Here is a 24,621-nt window from a genome sequence, read left to right as displayed (position 1 = left end):
CCTCCACAGCCGTCCACAGCAAAGATTTCCACAGATTCACCACACACTGACTGAAAAAATTCCTCCTCATTTCCTTTCTAAAGGTTTGTCCTTTTATTCTGAGTCTGTGACCTCTGGTCCTTGACTCTCCCACTGGTGAAACAACTTCTGCACAGCCACTCTATCCAGGCCTTTCACAATTCGTGAAATAGTTTGTTCTCTCATAGAAAAACTAAATCATTTGTTTTTTCTTCAGCCTACCGTGCAGTCACAATGAGGTCCAATGCAAATTTGAGGAACAATCCCTCACTATGTGCTCGATGTCAAATTCCCCACCTGTAGGTAGCTCGCTTTCTCGGTCTGACAATAGACAATAGACAATAGACAACAGGTGCAGGAGTAGGCCATTCGGCCCTTCGAGCCAGCATCGCCATTCAATGTGATCATGGTTGATCATTCTCAATCAGTACCCCGTTCCTGCCTTCTCCCCATACCCCCTGACTCCGCTATCCTCAAGAGCTCTATCTAGTTCTCTCTCGCTAGCACTCCAGTCTGTATCAGAACTGGCCATTTTGTGCTCTTGTCAACTGTGATATCGAGTCCATTTTTCTTTCTCCAACAGAGTGGCGCAGTGGTAGAGTTGCCACCTTACAGCACTTGCAGCACCAGAGACCATGGTTCATTCCGGACTACGGGTGCTGTCTGTGCGGAGTTTGTGACCGCGTGGGTTTTCTCAGAGATCTTTGGTTTCCTGCAACATTCCAAAGATGCACAGGTCTGTAGGTGGATTGGCTTGGTGTATGTGTAAAATTGACCCTAGATTGACATTAGGATAATGTTAATGTGCTAGTGTTCGTGTGCGGGGATTGCTGGTTAGAGGGGACTCGGTGGCCGAAGGACCAGTTTCCACGCGAAATCTCTAAACTAAGCTAAATTTCTTTAAAGTACAGCATGGCCTGCTGGTCATATCCCACCGTCCCAGTTTTAGCAAAACATAATACTTTCATTATCTGTACATGTAACTTCAAACTGTCCCCATTAATAATTGACTAGACGACCTCCACATCTCATTCTACACCAGTTCAGATATTCCCATTGTCCTATCCATTTCTTCTGACATTTTTTTGTCATTCTCCCTGTTTTGATCCACCATCACAGACCTCCTTCCAGAGTGGCATCCTTTCACCACAACCCTCTGTCTTCTACGAGTAAGCCAGCTCTGAATCCAAAACAACCAAGCTATTCCCATGCAACTTAAGGTAGACACAAAATGCTGGAGTAACTCAGCGGGTCAGGCAGCGTCTCGGGAGAGAAGGAATGGGTGGCGTTTGGGGTCGAGACCCTTCTCCTTCTATCCAGAGATGCTGCCTGACCCGCTGAGTTACTCCAGCGTTTTGTGTCTACCTTCGATTTCAACCGGCATCTGCAGTTTTTTTCCTACCCATGCAACTTAATCTCTACCCTGAGCGACTTTATTAAATGCCTTACTAAAATCCATGTATGCAACATCCATTTTAATGCAACAATAAAATGAATAAACATATGATTAAAAATAATGCAATATATTATCAGTGATATACGTAACCCGACTCTGATACACGGATGCACGGAGGCAGAGAGGAAAGCTCTTCAGCGGGTAGTCCATAGAGCTCAGAGGACCATTGGAACACAGCTACCAGCCTTGGAGGGCATCTACAACACACGATGCCTCAGAAAAGTCACCAGCATCTACAAAGACTCTTCACATCCCTGCAACAGTTTGTTCGAACTCCTTCCATCGGGCAGACGCTACAAGGCCTTCTACGCCCGCACCTCCAGACTCAGGAACAGCTTCATCCCCATAGCTGCTATGAACCGGTCCTGCTGAGCCGGATGGTCACATCGCACAGTGAACCGGCACAGATCTACTTGCACTTTATACTGTTTTAAAACTGTTACAATTTGTTTCATTGGGTTGTTTAAATGAATACTGACTAGCTAATTAAATTATTGCATCGTATGGGAGGTGCATTCCCAATCTTGTTGTACCCCTGTACAGTGACAATAAAGATATATTGTATTGTATTGTATTGTATTGTATAGTTTGTGAAAATGTTTGAGAAAATCCTTAAATTTATGTTAAACTGGAATATGTGAACATAACTGTGGAAACGGCTCATTTTTACGCAGAGCCTAGACTGAATCCCAGCACAGCAGATGGGAAATTTAAATTAAAGTAATTAAATCAATATGTATTAAAAAGCTGGTTTCGGTATTGGGGACCAATGACCTTTATCTGTCATAGATACTGCTGAACCTCCTGAATATTTTCACCTTCTAGCTTAAATGCCCATCTGCTTCAGTATTGTCCCTCACAGAGGAGATCACCGTCCCAATACAGTTTGGATTATAGAGCCGCTTCAGAAGGTCATAAGTGACAGGAGCAGAAATAGGCCATTCGGCCCATCAAGTCCACTCCGCCATTCAATCATGGCTGATCTGTCTCTCCCTCCTAACCCCATTCTCCTGCCTTCTCCCCATAACCCCTGACACCCGTAGTAATCAAGAATCTACCTATCTCTGCCTTAAAAATATCCACTGACTTGGCCTCCACAGCCATTCTGGGACAAATTATTTCACAGATTCACCACCCACAGACTGGAGAAATTCCTCCTCATCTCCTTCCCAAAGGAACGTCCTTTAACACCGAGGCTATGACCTCCCACATTCAATCCACATCCACTCTATCCAAGCCGCTCTATCACTATTCGGCAAAAATGGACTCACCATTGTGGGTGATCTATATCTGCCCTTTGAAAGGGCCCAGTGAGCCACTCACCTCAGGACTTGTTAGCCCTCATCCTGTAAAGAAGTGAAATTAAAAGTACATTAACCTCCGGAGCTCCGTTGGCCCGAACGGTTGTGGGTTCAACCCAGAATCTCGGCAAGTATTTTGGTTCAAGGAGCAAGTTGAGCTGATGCCTAATTTACCTCAACTGAATATAAAAGGTTTAACATTGTTATTCAGGAAAGAGACGTCTCTGCCTGAAGCAATCTTAACAAAAGTAATGTCGCGGCTGCCCTTCATTTGCTGTTCATTGCACCTCGCTTTGTAAAAACTCGTCGCCGTTTCTCCACATGAATCCATTTGGAAAGAAGATCGCTGAGTGTGCAGTATTTTTAATGCTACACGACATCCCAAGCTGATTCTCAGATGCAAGGTGAAGTTCCTGAGGCCCGAGCTCAAAGAGCGGTCAGACGGTCCCCGGTCAACTTTACCTTTCATCGTTCACACCCTCGCAGATGCTGTCTGAGTATTTCAAACGGGTTCGTTTTTCAGTTTGCTGTCGGCTTATTAACGTCACATTTATGGAGAAACTGTGAAAACTTTTGTTTTTGCGAGCTACGCAGGCAAGGCATACCTTACATGGGTTCATCGGGCAGCACCAATGATAAAATAAACAGAGTAAAAATATAACTTTACAGATTCAGAGAAAGCGCAGATTAAAAAAAAGTGCAAGGACTGCAACAAGATGTGTTGAAAGATTGGGATTTCATACTCGGCATTCAAGAGGTATAAAATTATAAAAGGACTGGACAAGCTAGATGCAGGAAAAATGTTCCCTATGTTGGGGGAGTCCAGAACCAGGGGCCACACAGTCTAAGAATGGGTGGCTACGGTGGCGCAGCGGTAGAGTTGCTGCCTTACAACGCTTACAGCACCGGAGACCCGGGTTCGATCCCGACTACGGGTGCTGTCTGTATGGAGTTTGTACGTTCTCCCCGTGACCTGCGTGGGTTTTCTCCGAGATCATCGGTTTCCTCCCACACTCCAAAGACGTACAGCTTTGTAGGTTAATTGGCTTGGTGTAAATGTAAAATTGTCCCTGGTGTGTGAAGGATAATGTTAATGTGTGGGGATCGCTGGTCGGTGCGGACTCGGTGGGCCGAAGGGCCTGTTTCTGTGCTGTATCTCTAAAACTAAAACTAAAAACTAAATAAAGGGCAGGCCATTTAAAAATGAGGTGAGAAAAAACTTTTTCACCCAGATAGTCATGAATTTGGTGAATTCTCTGCCACAGAGGGCAGTGGAGGCCAATTCACTGGATGAATTAAAAAGAGAGTTAGATAGAGCTCTAGGGGCTAGCGGAATCAAGGGATATGGGGAGAAGGTAGGCACGGGTTATTGATTGTGGATGATCAGCCATGATCAACAATGAATGGCGGTGCTGGCTCGAAGGGCCAAATGGCCTCCTCCTGCACCTATTTTCTATGTTTCTATGTTTAACAGTGGGGAAGAAGCTGTTCTTGAATCTGATGGTATGTGCTTTCAAGCTTTTGTATTTTCTGCTGAAATGGGGAGGGGAAACCTGAGAATAAGTGGGATGTGGGTGCTCGCTGATGATGATGTTGGCTGCTTTATTGAGGAAGCATGAAGTCTAGATGGAGTTGATAGGGGAGATGTGGGTGGGTGGGGATGGGGGGAGGGATTGGTGGGAGAGAGGGTTGATTTGCGTGATGGATCAGGCTGCATTGCTCTGCGACCTATTGTGGTCTTGAGCAGAGCAGTTGGCAAAGCAGGTTGTGATGATCTGGATAGATAGGTTTTGTTCAGACGAGCAGTCTGAAGAAGGGTCTCGACCCGAAACGTCACTCATTGCCTCCCTCCGGAGATGTTGCCTGTCCCGCTGAGTTACCCCAGCATTTTGTGTCTATGTTCAATTTAAGCCAGCATCTGCAGTTCTTTCCTGCACATGAGGAATGTGGTGGATGTTTATGTTAAATTTTATTTTATGTGGATGTGTGTCTTGTTGCTTTTTTACTTAGTATGGCTGTTTTGGTAACTCAAATTTCACTGTACCTTAATTGGTACATGTGGCAATAAATTGAACCTTGAATCTTGAATCTTGATAGCTTTTAAGATGCACCTGTAGAAATTGGTAGGAGCCATTGGAGACGTGTCAAATGTCCTTAACCCTCTGGGGAAGTAGAGGCTTTGCTGCACTTGATGGCCACCGCATCATTGTGGTGGGGTCATGATAATGTGTTAGTGATATTCACACGGAGGACCTTTAAGTTCTCAACCATCTCCACCTCTGCAACATCGCTACAGACAATAGACAATAGGTGCAGGAGCAGGCCATTCGGCCCTTCGAGCCAGGGGTACTCCACCCCGTACCCTGAAACTGATGGCGAGCTCCTCTGTTTTGCTGACTTTGAGGGAAAGGTTAGACACACAAAGGTGGAGTGAGTCAGCATCTCTGGGGGAAAAAGGTATGGTCTGAAGAAGGGTCTCAGCGCAAAGCATCACCACCTATTCCTTCTCTCCAGAGATGCTGCCTGTCCCGCTGAGTTACCCCAGCTTTTTGTGTCTGCCTTCGGTTTAAACCAGTTGCTTCCTAACACATCGAGGGAGAGGTATTTGTCTTGGGCATTCTGCTACTGAGCTCGCTATCGCCATCCTGCACTCCGCCTCACCACTGTCTGAGATCTGGCCCACGACAATGTGAAAACTTGTACATAGGATTAGAGCAGAGTTTGGTCACACTTAGACTTCCAGCATGCAGCATTGATTTTTATCTAAGAGAGATGACGTGGTCATTTATTTCTTTCCTGTGGTTGCGATACCTTGCAGATTGATTGACCCGCTTTCTAAATTTAGAAACGTGTTAAACAACACCACTTACCATCCTCTGTTGATTACATAAGGTCACCTTGGCTCATTACTCAATGAGCGCTGAGCACAATTCATCCAAAGGCTGACTGCTTCATCTGCCATCAGTGTGGAAGCAGTGGACGGACAAGCACAATTATGCATAGAGTACAGAAGCTGTACGATGGTACAAGTGCAGCGGTACAGTTGCTGCCTTACAGCGAATGCAGCGCTGGAGACTCAGGTTTGATCCTGGCTACGGGCGCCGTCTGTACGGAGTTTGTACGTTCTCCCCGTGACCCGCGTGGGTTTTCTCCGAGATCTTCGGTTTCCACCCACACTCCAAAGACGTACAGGTTTGTAGGTTAATTGACTGGGTAAATGTAAAAATTGTCCCTAGTGTGTGTAGGATAGTGTTAATGTGCGGGGATCGCTGGGCAGTGAGGACTCGGTGGGCCGAAGGGCCTATTTCCACGCTGTATCTCTAAATCTAAAAAAAAAATCTACCCTTGATCAGACTCTATTGGCTTTACCTTGCACTAAACATTATTCCCTAGGAAAATAACTGCAGATGCTGGTATAAATCGAAGGTATCACAAAATGCTGGAGTAACTCAGCAGGTCAGGCAGCATCTCAGGAGAGAAGGAATGGGTGACCTTTCAGGTAGGATATAGGTGGAGACAGGAAGACAGTGGGAGAACCGGGAAGGGGGAGGGGAAGAGAGGGACAGAGGAGCTATCTAAAGTTGGAGAAGTCATTATTCCCTGATCATGTACACTGTAAATGGCTCAATTGTAATCATGTATTGTCTCACTGCTGACTGGACATCATGCAACAAAAGCTTTTCACTGTACCTCGGTACACGTGACAATGAACTAAACTGAACTAAACAAGCAGCTGTGGGGCAAGAAGAGGGTGAAATAGAGGAGAGGAAAGAGACAAAGACAAAGAGAAAGACAATGGAGGGGAACCTGGTCAGACCTTTGATCTGTGTAGGAAGGAACTGCAGATGCTGGTTTTGTCCTAATCCTCCTCCTGTCCAGCTCTCTACCTCCCCACCACACAATCAGTTTAAAGAAGTGTCCCAACCCGAAACGTCACCCATCCATGCTATCCAGAGCTGTGTAGGAAAGAACTACAGATGCTGGTTTAAACCGAAGATATTCACAAAATGCTGGAGTAACTCAGCAGGTCAGGCAGCATCTCTGGGGAGAAGGAATGGGTGACGTTTCGGGTCGAGCCCCTTCTTGAGTCTGAAGAAGGGTCTCGACCCGAAACGTCATGCAAATTTATGATACTATGGCGAGTCCGGAAACTTGTTATATTGTAGAAGAAGTTTATTGCGACAGCAATATTCGAATACAAAGGTTTAACAACAAGATAACGGACAACCATCAAAACTCACTGTCTTCCTTGAAGACGTCTCCGAACTAACTCTTTTCGGGCGCCAAAAGCGCACATGACAACGCTGTCCAATCAGCGATGTCGCTCTCTGGACCAATCCCTACGGTCGCGCTCACACGTGACCTTGCTGGCCAATCTGAGGGTTCGACGACCAGGACCATTCTCTATGGTCGCTACATGACCCCCCCCAGAACCCGAGGTACGGAACCTAGCAGGGAGCCGGATTTCGCGACCAGAACGAGTAAGGAGAGGGGCAGCCTGAATCACAGGAGCCGGAGATTCCGGACTTGGAGGAACAGCCGGAGCGGGGGGTCCTGGACTGAGCGGAACTGACGGAGGCCGGCCTCTCCTAGGGGGTTGGCCGACCAGGACTGGTTGATCCGGATCCAAGTGTGCAGGTTTAAGCCGGGACACCGAGACGAGCTCACTCCTGCCGCCCACGTCTAAGGTGAAGGTAGACGTCCCCTTACGCAAAACCCGGAACGGCACTTGATAGACCCTCTGCAACGGGGCGCGATGGGAATCCTTTCGCAAAAACACAAACTCACAGTCCTTCAGGGAAGGCGGTTCATGTACCATGGGACACCCATGACGTGAAGTCGGAACTGGAGCCAGGGAGCCCACCCGTGCCCGGAGCGATGCTAAGACTGATGGGACTGGAGGCAGCTGGTCTGAGGGGTCCGGAAACAAATCTCCGGGTACTCGAAGTGGCGAGCCATACACTAGCTCCGCGGACGACGCACCGAGATCTAGCTTAGGAGCAGTCCGGATGCCCAGAAGGACCCAGGGGAGTTGGTCTACCCAGTCCGGGCCTTCAAGCCTTGCACTGAGGGCCGCCTTGAGTTGACGGTGGAATCTCTCCACAAGCCCATTTGCCTGGGGGTGGTATGCTGTAGTGTGTTGTAACCTGGAACCATACAGCTCGGCTAGCGTGGCCCAGAGGGACGAAGTGAACTGCGGCCCCGTGTCGGTGGTAATAACTGCCGGAACCCCGAAACGTGCTACCCAATGGAGGGCCAAAGTTCTGGCACAAGAGGCTGCCGAGATATCGGACAATGGGAAAGCCTCTGGCCACCGGGTGAACCGATCCACCACCGTGAGGAGATGGGTGTAGCCCCGGGAGGAAGGCAAGGGCCCGACTAAATCCACGTGAATGTGGAAAAAACGAACTGCTGGGACCTCGAACTCCTGTACGGGGGGCTGGACATGGCGCTGGACTTTAGCGGTCTGGCAGGGAATGCAGGAACGTGCCCAACCCACTACCTGTTTACGTAGGCCATGCCAGACAAACCGAGCTGCTACTAAAGCAGAGGTGGAGCGGATGGATGGGTGCGCCAGCCCGTGAATGGCATCGAAAACCCAGCGCTGAAGGGAGGGCGGTACTACCGGCCTGGGACGGGGAAGGGAAACATCACACCAGACTTTCGTGCCTTCCGACCCGCAGGCTACCTGAGCCAACTTCAATCCCGAAGTGGTGGACTGGTATGCCGAGGCGGTATCCGCTAGAAGCTGTGCCTCCGCAAGCTCCTGGGGATCCACCTCGCAGTCCACCGCCGAAATGGGGGAACAAGCAGGTCTAGACAGGGCGTCAGCAACGGCATTAAGCTTACCCGCGACATGACGGACATCGGTGTTAAATTCGGAGATGGCAGTCAGGTGCCGCTGCTGGCGGGCCGACCATGGGTCAGACAATTTGAAAAATGCAAATGTTAATGGTTTGTGGTCCATAAAGGCCACAAAAGGGCGGCCCTCAAGGAAATACCTGAAATGACGAACAGCTAAATAGAGGGCCAGAAGCTCTCGGTCAAATGCGCTATACTTCAGCTCAGCCGAATTCAGTTGCCGGCTGAAAAACGCCAAGGGCTGCCAACGGCCACCGACCTGCTGCTCCAAAACCCCACCCACCGCCACGTCAGACGCATCAACCGTCAGGGCCGTGGGGGCGGAGGGGCTCGGGTGGACTAACATGGTGGCGTCTGCCAAGGCTGCTTTAGCTGCTGTAAAAGCCGACTCTGCGGCCGGGGACCATATCAACTCTACAGGTTTACCCGCAAGGCACTGGAAGAGCGGGCGCATGACCCGCGCAGCTGCCGGAACGAACCTATGGTAGAAGTTAACCATACCTACGAACTCCTGCAGCCCTTTCACTGTGGTGGGCCTGGGAAATGCCCGGATAGCCTCCACCTTCTCAGGCAAAGGGGTGGCGCCGGCAGGGGTGATTCTGTGCCCTAAATAATCAAGAGAAGGGAGGCCGAATTGACACTTGGAGGGTTGGATAATTAGCCCGTGGTCTTGGAGCCGCTGGAACACAGTCCGCAAGTGGACCTGGTGTTCCTGCATTGAGGGGCTGGCGACCAGGATGTTGTCCAAATAAATAAACAAAAAGGGTAAACCCCGACCCACACGGTCTATCAGTCGTTGGAAAGCCTGTGCCGCGTTCTTTAAACCGAAAGGCATGCGCAACCATTCGAACAACCCGAACGGAGTAATAGTTGCAGTTTTTGGTATGTCCTCCGGCCGCACCGGAATCTGGTGGTATCCTCGCACCAAATCGATTTTGGAGAACACCACCGCCCCTTCCAGCCCAGACGAAAAGTCCTGCAGGTGCGGTATGGGTAGCGATCAGCCGTGGTGACAGTATTGAGACGCCGATAATCGCCACATGGTCTCCACCCCCCAGATGCCTTGGAGACCATATGCAACGGTGAGGCCCATGGGCTGTCGGACTGACGGACAATGCCCATTTCCTCCATCTTCCTAAATTCCGCCCGTGCCACCACCAGTTTGTCTGGCGGTAGTCTCCTGGCCCGAGCCAAAACGGGAGGGCCCTCGGTGCGAATGTGGTGGACCACGCCGTGCTTGGCCGAAGGGGTGTCAAAACGCTGGATGAGCAGCTCTGGAAACTCCGCCAGGACCTCAGCATACGAGTCAGGGGCCGCGACGACGGCCTGGGCAGTAGGGCTGGGCGGGGAGGCGATTGTCGGAGCGACGGGCTCCTCGCTGGCGCAGGGTCGGAGGTCGTTACCGCGGACATCGGGGACCAGTGAAAAGGCCCAGAGAAAATCTGCGCCTAGGATCGCTTGTCTGACGTCTGCTATAATGAATGGTCATTCATACGTGCGGAGGCCTAACACAAGGGACATCTTCCGCGTGCCGAACGTGCGGATGAGGCTGCCATTAACCGCGATAAGGGTGGGACCTGTCTTACCCGTTCTGGTTTCGAGGTCGGTCGGCGGCACTATACTGACAATGGCTCCCGTGTCCACTAAAAAGTCTGTGTCCGTGAATCGATCTCGGACGTAGAGGCGTCGGTTCTGGCCAATCGCAACTGCCCCTATGTACGATCGGCCGAGGCATTTCCCGCGAAAGTACAAGGTGAGCGGCAGTTGCGGGATTCTCTACCCCATCATAGATGATAATAGCACCAGCCGCGCTTGTGCGGATCTTTTTGGCGGGCTTTTGGAGGACTGGCGGGAGACGCGGCGCCATCTTGATGTCGCTGTGGCGTGGTAACTGATGTCGAGACCTTGTTGATCGAACCACTCCCCTTCGATTTGGCCGCTATGAGCGCATCAGCTTTTTCTGCATATGCTTCTGGGTCCTTAAAAGAACAATCCGTGAGCAGAAGTCGGACATCCTCGGGAAGCTTCTCTCGGAATGCCTGCTCGAACATGAGGCAATCCATATGTTCGTCGGCCAGCATCATCATCTCGGCCATGAGAACGGACGGCAGTCGATCTCCGAGATCCGGTAGGTGCAGAAGTTTTTTGGCGCGATCATGCCTATGGAACCCGAAGGTTCGTAGTAACAGTGCCTTCATAGCCTCGTACTTGTTTTCCGCAGGAGGATTTACGATGAACCGCATCACGCGTGTGGTCGTCTCTGGCGATAGAGCGCTGACGAGGTAGTAATACTTCGTCGCGTCTATGGATATGTTTCTCAAATGAAACTGGGCTTCGGTGTGGACAAACCAAGATTGTGGTTGATGTGTCCAAAACGACGGAAGGTGAACGCTTACTGCGCTTAACTCCGGTGTGCCAGGCGCAGCATCCAACAACGGGGCGTCGTGTTCGCTCATGGTCGGTGATCGCCCAGATCACGTCGGGGCCACCAATATGGCGAGTCCGGAAACTTGGTATATTGTAGAAGAAGTTTATTGCGACAGCAATATTCGAATACAAAGGTTTAACAACAAGATAACGGACAACCATCAAAACTCACTGTCTTCCTTGAAGACGTCTCCGAACTAACTCTTTTCGGGCGCCAAAAGCGCACATGACAACGCTGTCCAATCAGCGATGTCGCTCTCTGGACCAATCCCTACGGTCGCGCCCACACGTGACCTTGCTGGCCAATCTGAGGGTTCGACGACCAGGACCATTACTCTATGGTCGCTACAATACTGTATATTGTTTTCACACCTTACTCTTTCACATCTCCGGTCTCCCTTTCCCCTGACTCTCAGTCTGAAGAAGGGTCTCGACCTGAAACGTCACCCATTCCTTCTCTCCAGAGATGCTGCTGCCTGTCCACCATTTTGTGCCCATTTTCTTTTCCTGGCTGTCTTTTGCAGCCTCATCCCTGGTTTTACATGGGGCAGAAGGAGTTCTACAAAAGCTGAAAAAGGACAGGATTTAAAAAAGTTTAAATGTCCACCTGCGATAATGGAGCTACCGGTGAGGAGCAGGGACCTCAAGCTTAAAGGGACCTCGCTGTGTCCGCGCCTTGTGTTAACATTCTGGTCACATTTTTCATCTCCTCTCACTTCAAATGAAGGCTTACTAAACCAACGGACTCCCTTATAGGTTGTACATTAATGTGCAAGCTCCTTCGTTTACAATTAAATCCCATCCTGAAATGAGCAAATGAACCATGAGCGGCAGCAGTTTCCATGGCGATGGCCAGAAGGCATTCTGGGTTGTCTTGATAGTCAAGCGAGTGGGACATGCCTCAAGATGTGAGTTAATATCAGAGGGATGGCAAGTGACCTTTTCGAGGTCTCACAGACTCACCACAGCACAGTTTTGTAATCTACATGCTGATTGCTGGGATTAAAGGATAATGACATCCCTCTGTGTTGGTAATTAATAGGATGCTTCTTGACAAAAGAATTATGATGTTATGCCTCCTTCTCGTTTGTCAGATTTACAGAATTTAAGCTGGAATGATATTGAAATTTGTTTCCTAACATATTATTTTCAGACTTGAGGTTTTCATTTTTGTGGTGCTAATAGAAACATGGATAATAGGTGCAGGAGGAGGCCATTTGGCCCTTCGAGCCAGCGCCGCCATTCATTGTGATCATGGCTGATCATCTACAATCAGGAACCCGTGCCTGCCTTTTCCCCATACCCCTTGATTCTGCTATCCCCTAGAGCTCTATCTAACTTTCTTTTAAATTCATCCAATGAATTGGCCTTCACTGCCCCCTGTGGCAGAGATTTCCACAAATTCACAACTCTTTGGGTGAAAAAGTTTTTTCTCATCTCCGTTTTAAATGGTCTCTCCTTTATTCTTAGACTGTGGCCCCTTGTTCTGGACTCCCCCAACATTGGGAACATTTTTTCTGCATCTAGCTTGTCCAGTCCTTTTATAATTTTATACGTTTCCATAAGATCCCCTCTCATCCTTCTAGATTCCAGTGAATATAAGCCCAGTCTTTCCAATCTTCCCTCATATGACAGTCCCACCATCCTGGGGATTAACCTCTGCACTATTAACACTGCACTATCTCAATAGCAAGGACGTCCTTCCTCAAATTAGGAGACCAAAACCTCACACAATACTCCAGATGTGGTCTCACCAGGGCCCTGTACAACTGCAGAAGGACCTATTTACTCCTATACTCATATCTTCTCGTTATGAAGGGCAACATGCCATTAGCTTTCTTCATTGCCTGCTATACCTGCATTTTTACTTCCAACTCATTTTTTGCTTGCATCAAAGTGATATTTTCCCAGCTGAGTGTATTTTTAATGGGCTTTAGAAGATGCAATTTATTTATAATGGGTCTTGGAGATTACATTGCAGTTTTTGAGGTTCAGAAATGTGCCTTGGTTGAAGTTTGTACCTCTCTATTCCATTCCAAACAGTGCTAATGGAGAGTATCACAATTTAGAGCACAATATCAGTTTAGTTTAGTTTAGTTTAGAGATACAGCGCGGAAACAGGCCCTTTGGCCCACCGAGTCCGTGCCGACCAGCGATGGCCGCTGAGGATTGTGGGGATTCCAGAACCAGGGGTCACAGTTTAAGAATAAGGAGAAGGCCATTTAGGACTGAGATGCGGAAAAAACATTCTCACCCAGAGAGTTGCAAATCTGTGGAATTCTCTGCCATAGAAGGCAGTGGCGGCCAATTAACTGGATGTTTTCAAGAGAGTTAGAGTTAACTCTTAGGACTAACGGAATCAAGGGATATGGTGAAAAAGCAGGAACGGGGTACTGATTTTGGATGATCAGCCATGATCCTATTGAATGGCTGTGCTAGCTCGAAGGAGCGATTGGCCTACACCTGCACCTATTTCTATGTTTCTATGTTCACGCTACCCAACGCACACTAGGGACAATTTTACACTTCTACCAAGCCAATTAACCTACAAACCCGCACATCCTTGGAGTGTGGGAGGAAACCGAAGATCTCGGAGAAAACCCGTGCAGGTCACGGAAAGAACGTACAAATTCCGTACAGACAAGCACCCGTAGTCAGGATCGAACCCTGGTCTCTGGCGCTGTAAGGCAGTAGCTCTACCGGTGTGCCACCGTGCCGACCTTGGTGTGTTGTGTATGTCTTGCATGCCCCCATCTACACAAAGGGGCTATATAGGTTAGTACTCGAAAATGTGGCAATAATGTGCCTGATCAACGCCATGAAATGTGACAGGTAGCATTATGGAACTGCATGTACTGATTTACAAAAAAGACACAAAGTGCTTGAGTAAATCAGCGGGTCAGGCAACATTTCTGGAGAGCATGGATAGGTGATGTTTCAGGTTTGGACCCTTCTTCAGACTGATTGTATGCGGTGGGGAGGGGGGGGGTGGGAGAAGAAAACTGGAAGAGGGGAGGGACAGGACAAAGCCTGTCAAGTAATAGGTGGATACAGGTGAGGTGGGGGGGGGGGGGGGGGGTGAGGGGTTGATAAGCAGATGGTTGGAAAAAGGGCAGAGATGAAAAACCAGGAGGTGTGGGACATAAGATTTTTTTTTTTTAGATTTAGAGATACAGCGCGGAAACAGGCCCTTCGGCCCACCGAGTCCGCGCCGCCCAGCGATCCCCGCACATTAACACTATCCTACACACACTAGGGACAATTTTTACATTTACCCAGTCAATTAACCTACATACCTGTATGTCTTTTGGAGTGTGGGAGGAAACCGAAGATCTCGGAGAAAACCCACGCAGGTCACGGGGAGAAAGTACAAACTCCATACAGACGGCGCCCGTAGTCAGGATCGAACCTGAGTCTCCGGCGCTGCATTCGCTGTAAGGCAGCAACTCTACCGCTGGGCCACCATGCCGCCCACAAGGATTGAAAAGTGGCGAATTGTGAAGCTAGAGGAAGGAATGTAGGTGGAAGGGGAGGAGGAGGGGGAGGGGAGAAATGGGTACAAGTCAAAGGGATGCACAAGGTTGGGGGTTTGGGGAGAAATGGGGGGGGGGGGGGGTTAGTTTCCTAAAATTGGAGAATTCTATGTTCAGACCATCGGGTTGTAAGTTACCCAAGCAGCAAATGGGGTGGTGTTCCTCCAGTTTGTGTGTGGCCTCACTCAGGCAATGGAGGAGGCCCAGGACAGAAAGGTCAGTAATGGAATGGTTAGCAACTGGGAGATCCAGTGGGCATTGGCCGATCGCACGCAAGTGTTTGGTGAACGGTTGCTGAATCTACGCTTGGTCACACCGATGCTCAGGAGACCACATCGGGAACAGCGGATGCACAGAGGAGGTGAGAGGAGGTGCCCATGAACCTCAGCCTCACTTGGAAGAACTGATGAGATGGCGTTGAGGAGGTGTAGGGAATGGAGGAGAGGGAGGAGGTGCAGGGGATGGAGATGAAGGAGGATATATAGCAGAAGCAGTTGAAATGTGAGCAGTCTAATTATTATCATGCTTTCACTGAAGAGAACATTAATTATTGCCCTTTACCACCTTTATTCACAGTTACAAGGACAAAGAGAGAGCCGGGTGTTTAATTATCATATGTATCGAAATGGAACAGTGACATTTTTACTTTCATCCCTACCACCTTCAAGGGGCTATGTACCTGTACCCCGAATGAGTTAGATTTCATACGAGATCTCTCCCTCCTTTAATGATTGGCTTGGTCATTTATAAGTCACACTTTGAACAGGATCGGGATCAATTTATCAAGCCGTTAACAGGCTACTGAGTACTCGGATGTAAGCTCGGATGTAGTCCTGATCATCCAACCCACCTCACTGTAGATCTTGCACTTTTTTCTCAGTTTATCAATCGTAAGATCATAAGAGATAGTAGTAGAATTAGGCCACTTGGCCATCACGTCTACTCTGCCATTCAATCATGGCTGATTTACTTCTCCCTCCTAACCCCACTCTCCTGCTTTCTCCTCATAACCTCTGACAGTTTACTCTGTAACTGTCTTGCTATAATGTTGTAACGCTACCTTCTGCACTCTGGTATTTTTCTCTTTGTACTTGTGTGTGACTTGATTGTACTTACATATAGTGTGAGCTAAATGGATAGCACACCAACAAAGCTTTTAACTATATAATAATAATAATAATAATAATTAAAAAAATTATTTGTCATATGTAGGTTGGCACATGGTCAATGGTACAATTAAATGTATTTGACAAGACAATGGGTCACCTCAGCAATAATATTCCAAGGATAAATAAGATTTAAAAAAAACCAAACATTAGTAAGGTAAAAAGACAATATTAAAAATAGGTAAAAAGACAATATTAAAAATAGGTAAAAAGACAATATTAAAAATAATCAACATGTGGTCAACATATCTCGGCACATGTGATAATAACAAGCCAATGCCACTTGCAAGGAAGGTGTCTCTCGCCAGCAATGTGCACATCGCAGGTTGAGTTTTAATTACCAATTTTAAAGATACCTATCATTTAGAATCATAGCACAGAAACCGGCCCTTTGGGCCAACTCATCCATGCTGACCAAGGTGCCCCATCTATGCCAGTCTCATTTGCCCCTGTTTGGCCCATATCCCTTTCCATGTACCTTTCCAAGTGTCTTTTATAGAACCTGCACCAACCACCTCCCCTGGCAGCCCATTCCATATACCCACCACTTTCTGAGTGAAAAAGGTGCAACTCAGATTCCTTTTAAATCATTCCCTCACATTAAACCTTTCCGGGCAAAGACTCTGTGCATTCATTGTATCTATTTCCCTCATGATCTAATACACGTTTATAAGATCACACCTTATCCATAGAAGGCAGTGGAGGCCAATTCACTGGATGTTTTCAAGAGAGAGTTAGATCTAGCTCTTCGGGCTAACGGAATCAACGGATATGGGGAGAAAGCAGGAACGGGGTACTGATTTTAGATGATCAGCCATGATCATATTGAATGGCGGTGCTGGCTCCTGCACCTATTTTCTATGTTTCTATGTTTCTACCCTGCTGCGCTCCAGGAAATAATTCCCGAGCCTGCCCAACCTCTCCCTATGTATCAGGCCCTCGTACCCTGGCAACATATCCTCGTAAATCTACTCTGGACTCTTTCCAGCTTATTGACGTCCTTCTCACAGCAGGGCGCCCAGGACTGGACACAATGCCGGCCGCTTCTCAGTTCTCAGTGGATCCCCGCCAGGCCTCTCTCTGCTCTCGGCGGACCCCAGCCGGCCGGGTTGGTCGTTTGGCTCCGCGATGCATCCTCAGAGCCTAATGCTACCGTGTGGCACATCCCGGGAAACTTCTGCCTCGGCGCATCGCAATGCATCCCAGGAGTGCCCTATCAACCCTCTCTACCTGTGACTCCACTTAAATCTCTCACCTTCAACCTCAGCCCCTTCCAATGGGCCCCAGGAGTTAAAAAAAAAACACTCCCTGAACCAAGACACACATTCCCAGTTGATATCATGGACGGGGTCATGTCGATGGAAGTGACGGACCCAGGCTGTTCACAGTAAAGATCTGCCTCAGCCTCAATGGGCCACTCGGCTAAGGAGGTGCTTGACCATTCTGATGCCTGGCCCCTTGTTCGGGTTTCACGGTGCCCATGGAAATGAGCAGGTGGCATGACGTTGGTATTTCAATTGTTGGCATGGGTTAATCATGCATCGGTATGCTTGCACCCATTTTTAGAATCCATTCAAATTATCCCCCATGACATTGCTAATGTCTCCTCTGAAATTGGATACAACTTCTGCAATTTCTTTCATGCTATGCCAAATAATAAAGTTGACATTCTCTTCCCTTTCACTGGAATCAGAAAAATTCTGACAGATGAGATATCGCATTCGCAGTGGTAAATGCAATTCAGCAATCTTGCATCATGTTCTATGTAATTGGGCTTTCAACAAGTCCAGAATGAAAACCAGGCTGGTCTCTGGAAACTCTTCTATTTATTGGCTGGAAGATGTTTCCGCATTCAAAGAGTTAAGAGAGGAGCAGAAAGCTAAAGAGGTTTTCTTATTTATTTTTTAACTTCTGGAAGTGAGTGCAGAACTCCTTGTTAACGTAGAAATATAGAACATCAGAGCTGGCCGTTTGGCCCCTTGTATCTAGTCTGGCATTCAGTATGATCATTGGCTGATTATCCCAGCTTCAGTGCCATGCTCTGCTCCTCTCCCCATACAGCGTAGAAAGAGGCCCTTCGGCCCAACCTGCCCACACCGGCCAACATGTCCCCGCTACACTAGTCCCACCTGCCCACGTTTGGTCCATATCCCTCTAAACCTGCCCTATCCATGTAGCGCTGCCCTTGCAGCTGCGGCTTGCCTGCAGTCCGTCTGTCTTTTGTGTTTTTTGTTGTTTTTGTCTGAATTGTAGTTTTAATATGGTGTAGTGTTTGTATGTTATGTGTGGGGGAGGGGGTGGGGGGGATGGGAGGGAACGTGAACTGTAACATTGTCTCTCCCGAATGGAGATGCGACCTTTGTTTTCTGTGTCATGTCTCCGTTCCCGCTGCGGCCTACCACCGGCCATGCACCTGGAGCTGGCGGGCTCCGGCTGGGACCACCTGGGGCTCTGGTTCGCAGAGCCCGCGGCCCGGACTCACCACCTGCGGCGCTGGCTGCCATCGGATGCTGCGGGAGCGACTGCGACTCGTCTCCGGAGGCTCCGGCGCGGGCCGCCTGGACGTCGGAAGCCCGCTGGCCCCTGGGTGGGGCCCGACATCAGGAGCTCCGTACTTCTGTTGTAAATCCTGAAAAGAAAGAAAAGTTCCCTTATGATAAAGATCTCCCACCCTTTTAATTCCATAACTTTTCCATTGAGCAAATCCTCTATCTAAGACAGACGGTTGAAAAGAAGGATTATTCGCAATAGGGAGGAAAGAGGATAATTTACTCAGTTTTAAAGTAAGTTTTAATTGTTTCCAGGTACGGATAACACTGTATAATCGGATTACCTCCATATGTTTTTTTATTTAAATTTATTGGAGCTAAGAGGATCGCACCAATGTCAAATGGTAAACAATCCTCTTTCTCCATCTTTAACCAATCCGGTTGTTGATCAGTGTCATCCAACCAGAAGGTTATATTTTTTAATATTAACCGCCCAATAATAAAATCAGAAGTTAGGTAAGGCAATTCCTCCATTAGTTTTAGACTTACATAGATGTCTTTTATTTATTCTATGAGTCTTGTAGTCCCAAATAAAATTAGTAATAATTGAATCGATTTAAAAAAAAAACTTTTTTGGAAGATAGATCGGAATTGCTTGAAATAAGTATAGTAGCTGTGGAAGAAAGATCATCTTTATAGCATTACTACGACCAACTAATGATATAGGGAGTGTTTTCCAAAATTGGATATTTCTGTGTAATTTAGTAAGTAAAGGAGGAAAATTTAATTTAAATAAAGAAGTATATTTCCTAGTCACGTAAATTCCAAGATATTTAAACTTTTCATAGGCAATTTTAAAAGGAAATTGTTGAAGTATGGCCGGATTTTGTTCCATTATTGGCATAATTTCACTTTTGTACCAGTTAATTCTATAACCTGAAAATGAACCAAATTGAGTTATGAGATTTAATAAATTCGGAATGCTAATTTCAGGATTTGTAATGTATATTAATACATCATCCGCGTATAAAGAAATTTTATTGGTTGTATGTTTAGTGTCATAACCGTGAATGTCTGGATTTGATCTAATACTCTCAGCAAGTGGTTCTATAACGAGGGCAAATAGAAGCGGAGATAGTGGGCATCCTTGTCTACAACCCCTAAATAAATGAAATTTGGATGACAGCATTTGATTAGTTAATGGAAAAGTTATGGAATTAAAAGGGTGGGAGATCTTTATCATAAGGGAACTTTTCTTTCTTTTCAGGATTTACAACAGAAGTACGGATTACATGTTAATAATTATTTTAGATATTTACAACTTAGAGATTATGTAAAATTACACATGCAAGAATATAAATTTAGAGGTCCAGAAACTCTTGATGAATGCCTGAATCGACATTATAATTCAAATAAATTAATATCCTTTATTTATAATACTCTCCTAGATACTGACATTCCGTCATCAGAATCTTATAGACGAGCATGGGAGGACGAATTGAACTAACTCATAATGCAAGATATATGGGATGAAAGTTTACAACATATACACCAATGTTCATTAAATACTAGACATTCCTTAATACAATTTAAAATAATACATAGACTACATTATTCGAAGACAAAAATAAATAGGATTTTTCCTAGTATCTCTCCTATTTGTGATAAATGTCAATTTCAAGAAGCTAATTTAACTCATATTTTCGTAACTTGCATAAAAATGCAAAATTTCTGGTTGGATATTTTTCAAATAGTTTCTAAAGTTATCGACAAGCAATTGGATATGGATCCAAAATTAATAATATTAGGATTATCACAACATATTACAAACTTTACAACAAGTCAGGTACATTTTCTTGATTACAGTTTAATAACTACGAAAAAATTATTACTTAAATTTTGGAAAAAACCAATAACCCCCACAATTAAAATGTGGATTACGGAAATGACAGAGACCTTGCATTTGGAAAAAATAAGATTTGCCTTAATTGACAAACCTGATTTATTTTTTAAAATATGGTCTCCATTTATTGAATTTTTAGAAAAGTAAATGGGTTTGACACAGGACTAAAATAAAAATTTTAAATTAAAAGTTGAAACTTGAGTTTAGGGTTGGATGTACAACTGTGGTTATTGTCTCCCGGATCTACCCCCTTTAATTTTTATAGTTATAACTCTTTTTTTTATTCTCTCTTCCCAATAGTTTATAGTTTTTTTTTCCTTTTTTTTTTTTTCATTCTTCTTTATTTTTATTTTCACTCTTTAAAAATTTTAACAAATTTGTCTTTTATTTCTATCTGTACATATGCTTTTCAAAAAAAAAAAAAAAAAAGGTAAAAAGACAATATTAAAAATAGGTAAAAAGACAATATTAAGAATAATCAACAAGTGATCAACATATCTCGGCACATGTGATAATAACAAGCCAATGCCACTTGCAAGGAAGGTGTCTCTCGCTAGCAATGTGCACATCGCAGGTTGAGTTTTAATTACCAATTTTAAAGATACCTATCATTTAGAATCATAGCACAGAAACCGGCCCTTTGGGCCAACTCATCCTTGCTGACCAAAGTGCCCCATCTATGCCAGTCTCATTTGCCCCTGTTTGGCCCATATCCCTTTCCATGTACCTTTCCAAGTGTCTTTTATAGAACCTGCACCAACCACCTCCCCTGGCAGCCCATTCCATATACCCACCACTCTCTGAGTGAAAAAGGTGCAACTCAAATTCCTTTTAAATCATTCCCTCACATTAAACCCTTCCGGGGAAAGACTCTGTGCATTTATTGTATCTATTTCCCTCATGATCTAATACACATTTATAAGATCACACCTCATCCACAGAAGGCATTGGAGGCCAATTCACTGGATGTTTTCAAGAGAGAGTTAGATCCAGCTCTTCGGGCTAACGGAATCAACAGATATCGGGAGAAAGCAGGAACGGGGTACTGATTTTGGATGATCAGCCATGATCATATTGAATGGCGGTGCTGGCTCGAAGGGCTGAATGGCCTACTCCTGCACCTATTTTCTATGTTTCTATGTTTCTATCCTGCTGCCCTCCAAGAAATAATGTCCGAGCCTGCCCAACCTCTCCCTATGTATCAGGTCCTCGTACCCTGGCAACATCCTCGTAAATCTACTCTGGACCCTTTCCAGCTTAATGACGTCCTTCTCACAGCAGGGCGCCCAGGACTGGACACAATGCCGGCCGCTTCTCTGTTCTCAGTGGATCCCCGCCAGGTCTCTCTCTGCTCTTGGCAGACCCCCGCTGGTTGGGTTGCTCTCTGCGGCCCGTTGGTCGTTTGGCTCCGAGGTGCATCCTCAGAGCCTAATGCCACCGTGTGGCACATCCCGGGAAACCTCTGCCTCGGCGCATCGCAATGCATCCCACAAGTGCCCTATCAACCCTTTCTACCTGTGACACCACTTAAATCTCTCATCTTCAACCTCAGCCCCTTCCAATGGGCCCCAGGAGTAAAAAGAAACCCACTCCCTGAACCAAGACACACATTCCCAGTTGATATCATGGACGGGGTCATGTCAATGGAAGTGACGGACCCAGGCTGTCCACAGTAAAGATCTGCCTCAGCCTCAATGGGCCACTCGGCTAAGGAGGTGCTTGATCATTCTGATGCCTGGCCCCTTGTTCGGGTTTCACGGTGCCCATGGAAATGAGCAGGTGGCATGACGTTGGCATTTCAAGTGTTGGCATGGGTTAATCTCTGGAAACTCTTCTAATTATTGTCTGGAAGATGTTTCCGCATTCAAAGAGTTAAGAGAGGAGCAGAAAGCTAAAGAGGTTTTCTTATTCATTTTTTAACTTCTGGAAGTGAGTGCAGAACTCCTTGTTAACATAGAAAAATAGAACATCAGATCTGGCCATTTGGCCCCTTGTATTTAGTCTGGCATTCAGTATGATCATGGCTTATTATCCCAGCTTCAGTGCCATGTTCTGCTCTTCTCCCCAGAGAGTCATAGTGATACAGCGTGGAAACTGGCCCTTTGGCCCAACCTGCCCACACCGGCCAACATGTCCCCGCTGCACTAGTCCCACCTGCCCACGTTTGGTCCATATCCCTCTAAACCTGCCCTATCCATGTACCTGTCCAACTGTTTCTGAAACGCCCTGTCAACCCAAAGAAACAAAAAAGACGGGCAATGAGATGATCCCTGGGATTCAACACTTATTTGTAATCAGGGATATTATGAGGTCCATCACATTTTTCAAGGAGAGGTGAAAGGCAACTCTCATGGGGTGAAGCACTCCAGGAGGCCGAGATCTGCATCCATAAAAATGATCAGTAAAATTAATTAGAAATTAAATTGGAATGGGAGAAATTAACCTCTGTGGTTTGTAAACATAGAAACATAGAAAAATAGGTGCAGGAGTAGGCCATTCGGCCCTTCGAGCCAGCACCGCCATTCAATATGATCATGACTGATCATCTAAAATCAGTACCCCGTTCCTGCTTTTTCCCCCACATCCCTTGATTCCGTTAGCCCTAAGAGCTAAATCTCTCTTGAAAACATCCAGTGAATTGGCCTCCACTGCCTTCTGTGGCAGAGAATTCCATAGATTCTGGGTGCAAAAGTTTTTCCTCATCTCAGTCCTAAATGGCCGACCCCTTATTTTTAAACTGTGACCCCTGGTTCTGGACTCCCCCAACATTGGGATCATTTTTCCTGCATCTAGCCTGTCCAAATCCTTTAGGAATTTAATATGTTTCAATAAGATCCCCTCTCATCCTTCTAAATTCCAGTGAATTCAAGCCCAGTCGACCCATTCTTTCATCATATGTCAGTCCACCATCCCGGGAATTGACCTGGTGAACCTATGCTGCACTCCCTCAATAGCAATAATGTCCTTCCTCAAATTAGGAGACCAAAATTGCACACAATACTCCAGGTGCGGTCTCACCAGGGCCCTGTACAACTGCAGTAGGACCTCCTTGCTCCAATACTCAAATCCTCTCGCAATGAAGGCCAACATGCCATTAGCTTTCTTCACTGCCTGCTGTACCTGCATGCTTACTTTCAGTGACTGATGTACAAGCACCTCCCCTTTTCATAATCTGACACCTTTCACATAATAATCTGCCTTCCTGTTCTTGCCACCAAAGTGGATAACCTCACATTTATCCGTATTATACTGCATCTGCCATGCATCTGCCCACTCACCCAACCTATCCAAGTCACTTTGCATCCTCATAGCATCTTCCTCGCAGCTCACACTGCCACCCAGCTTTGTGTCACCCGCAAACTTGGAGATGTCACATTTATTTCCCTCGTCTAAATCATTAATATATTTTGTAAATAACTGGGGTCCCAGCACTGAGCCTTGCGGCACCCCACTAGTCACTGCCTGCCATTCTGAAAAGGACACGTTAATTCCTACTCTTTGCTTCCTGTCGGCCAACCAGTTCTCTATCCATGTCAATACCCTAACCCCAATACCATGTGCTCTAATTTTGCACACTGATCTCTTGTGTGGGATCTTGTCAAAGGCTTTTTGAAAGTCCAGATACACCACATCCACTGGCTCTCCCTTATCCATTCTATTTGTTACATCCTCGAAAAAATCCAGAAGATTAGTCAAGCATGATTTCCCCTTCATAAATCCATGCTGACTTTGACCGATCCTGTCACTGCTTTCCAAATGCGCTGCTATAATATCTTTAATAATCGACTCCAGCATCTTCCCCGCTACCGATGTCAGGCTATCTGGTCTATAATTCCCCGTTTTCTCTCTCCCTCCTTTCTTAAAAAGTGGGGTTACATTGGCTACCCTCCAGTCCACAGGAACTGATCCAGAGTGGAGAGAACATTGGAAAATGATCACCAATGCATCCACGATTTCTAGGGCCACCTCCTTGAGTACTCTGGGGGTTTCTGTTCTTGATCACCTATGATTGTCAGTCATATGGGCTGTACCATTACACAGAAAGGAAAATAGACAAGGGATCTACCTACTTCACATGCTTCAGTGACCTTTATTTCTATAGACTATGAATGAGCCACAGAGTGGAGCTGTCAGTGTAAACAGTTAGCGTAGGAATACCTGGTGGTCGAATATCTCTGAACTAAAAATAGATAGAGCTTTTTACTCTTTTTTAGTTTTAGTCTCGTTTAGTTTAGAGATACAGCACGGAAACACGTCCTTCGGCCCACCGAGTCCGCGCCGACCAGCAATCCCCGCACGCTAACGCTATCCTAGTCAAGTCAAGTCAATTTTATTTGTCTAGCACATTTAAAAACAACCCACGTGGACCAAAGTGCTGTACATCAGTTCAGGTACTAAGAACGAACATACAATGGCACACAAACATAACAGCACATACATAAACAGTTCACAGCGCCCCCTCAGAG

Source organism: Rhinoraja longicauda, chromosome 22 (genome assembly GCF_053455715.1).
Source record: "Rhinoraja longicauda isolate Sanriku21f chromosome 22, sRhiLon1.1, whole genome shotgun sequence".
NCBI classification, from domain to species: Eukaryota; Metazoa; Chordata; class Chondrichthyes; order Rajiformes; family Arhynchobatidae; genus Rhinoraja; species Rhinoraja longicauda.
Note: the sequence above shows the minus strand (reverse complement) of the source record.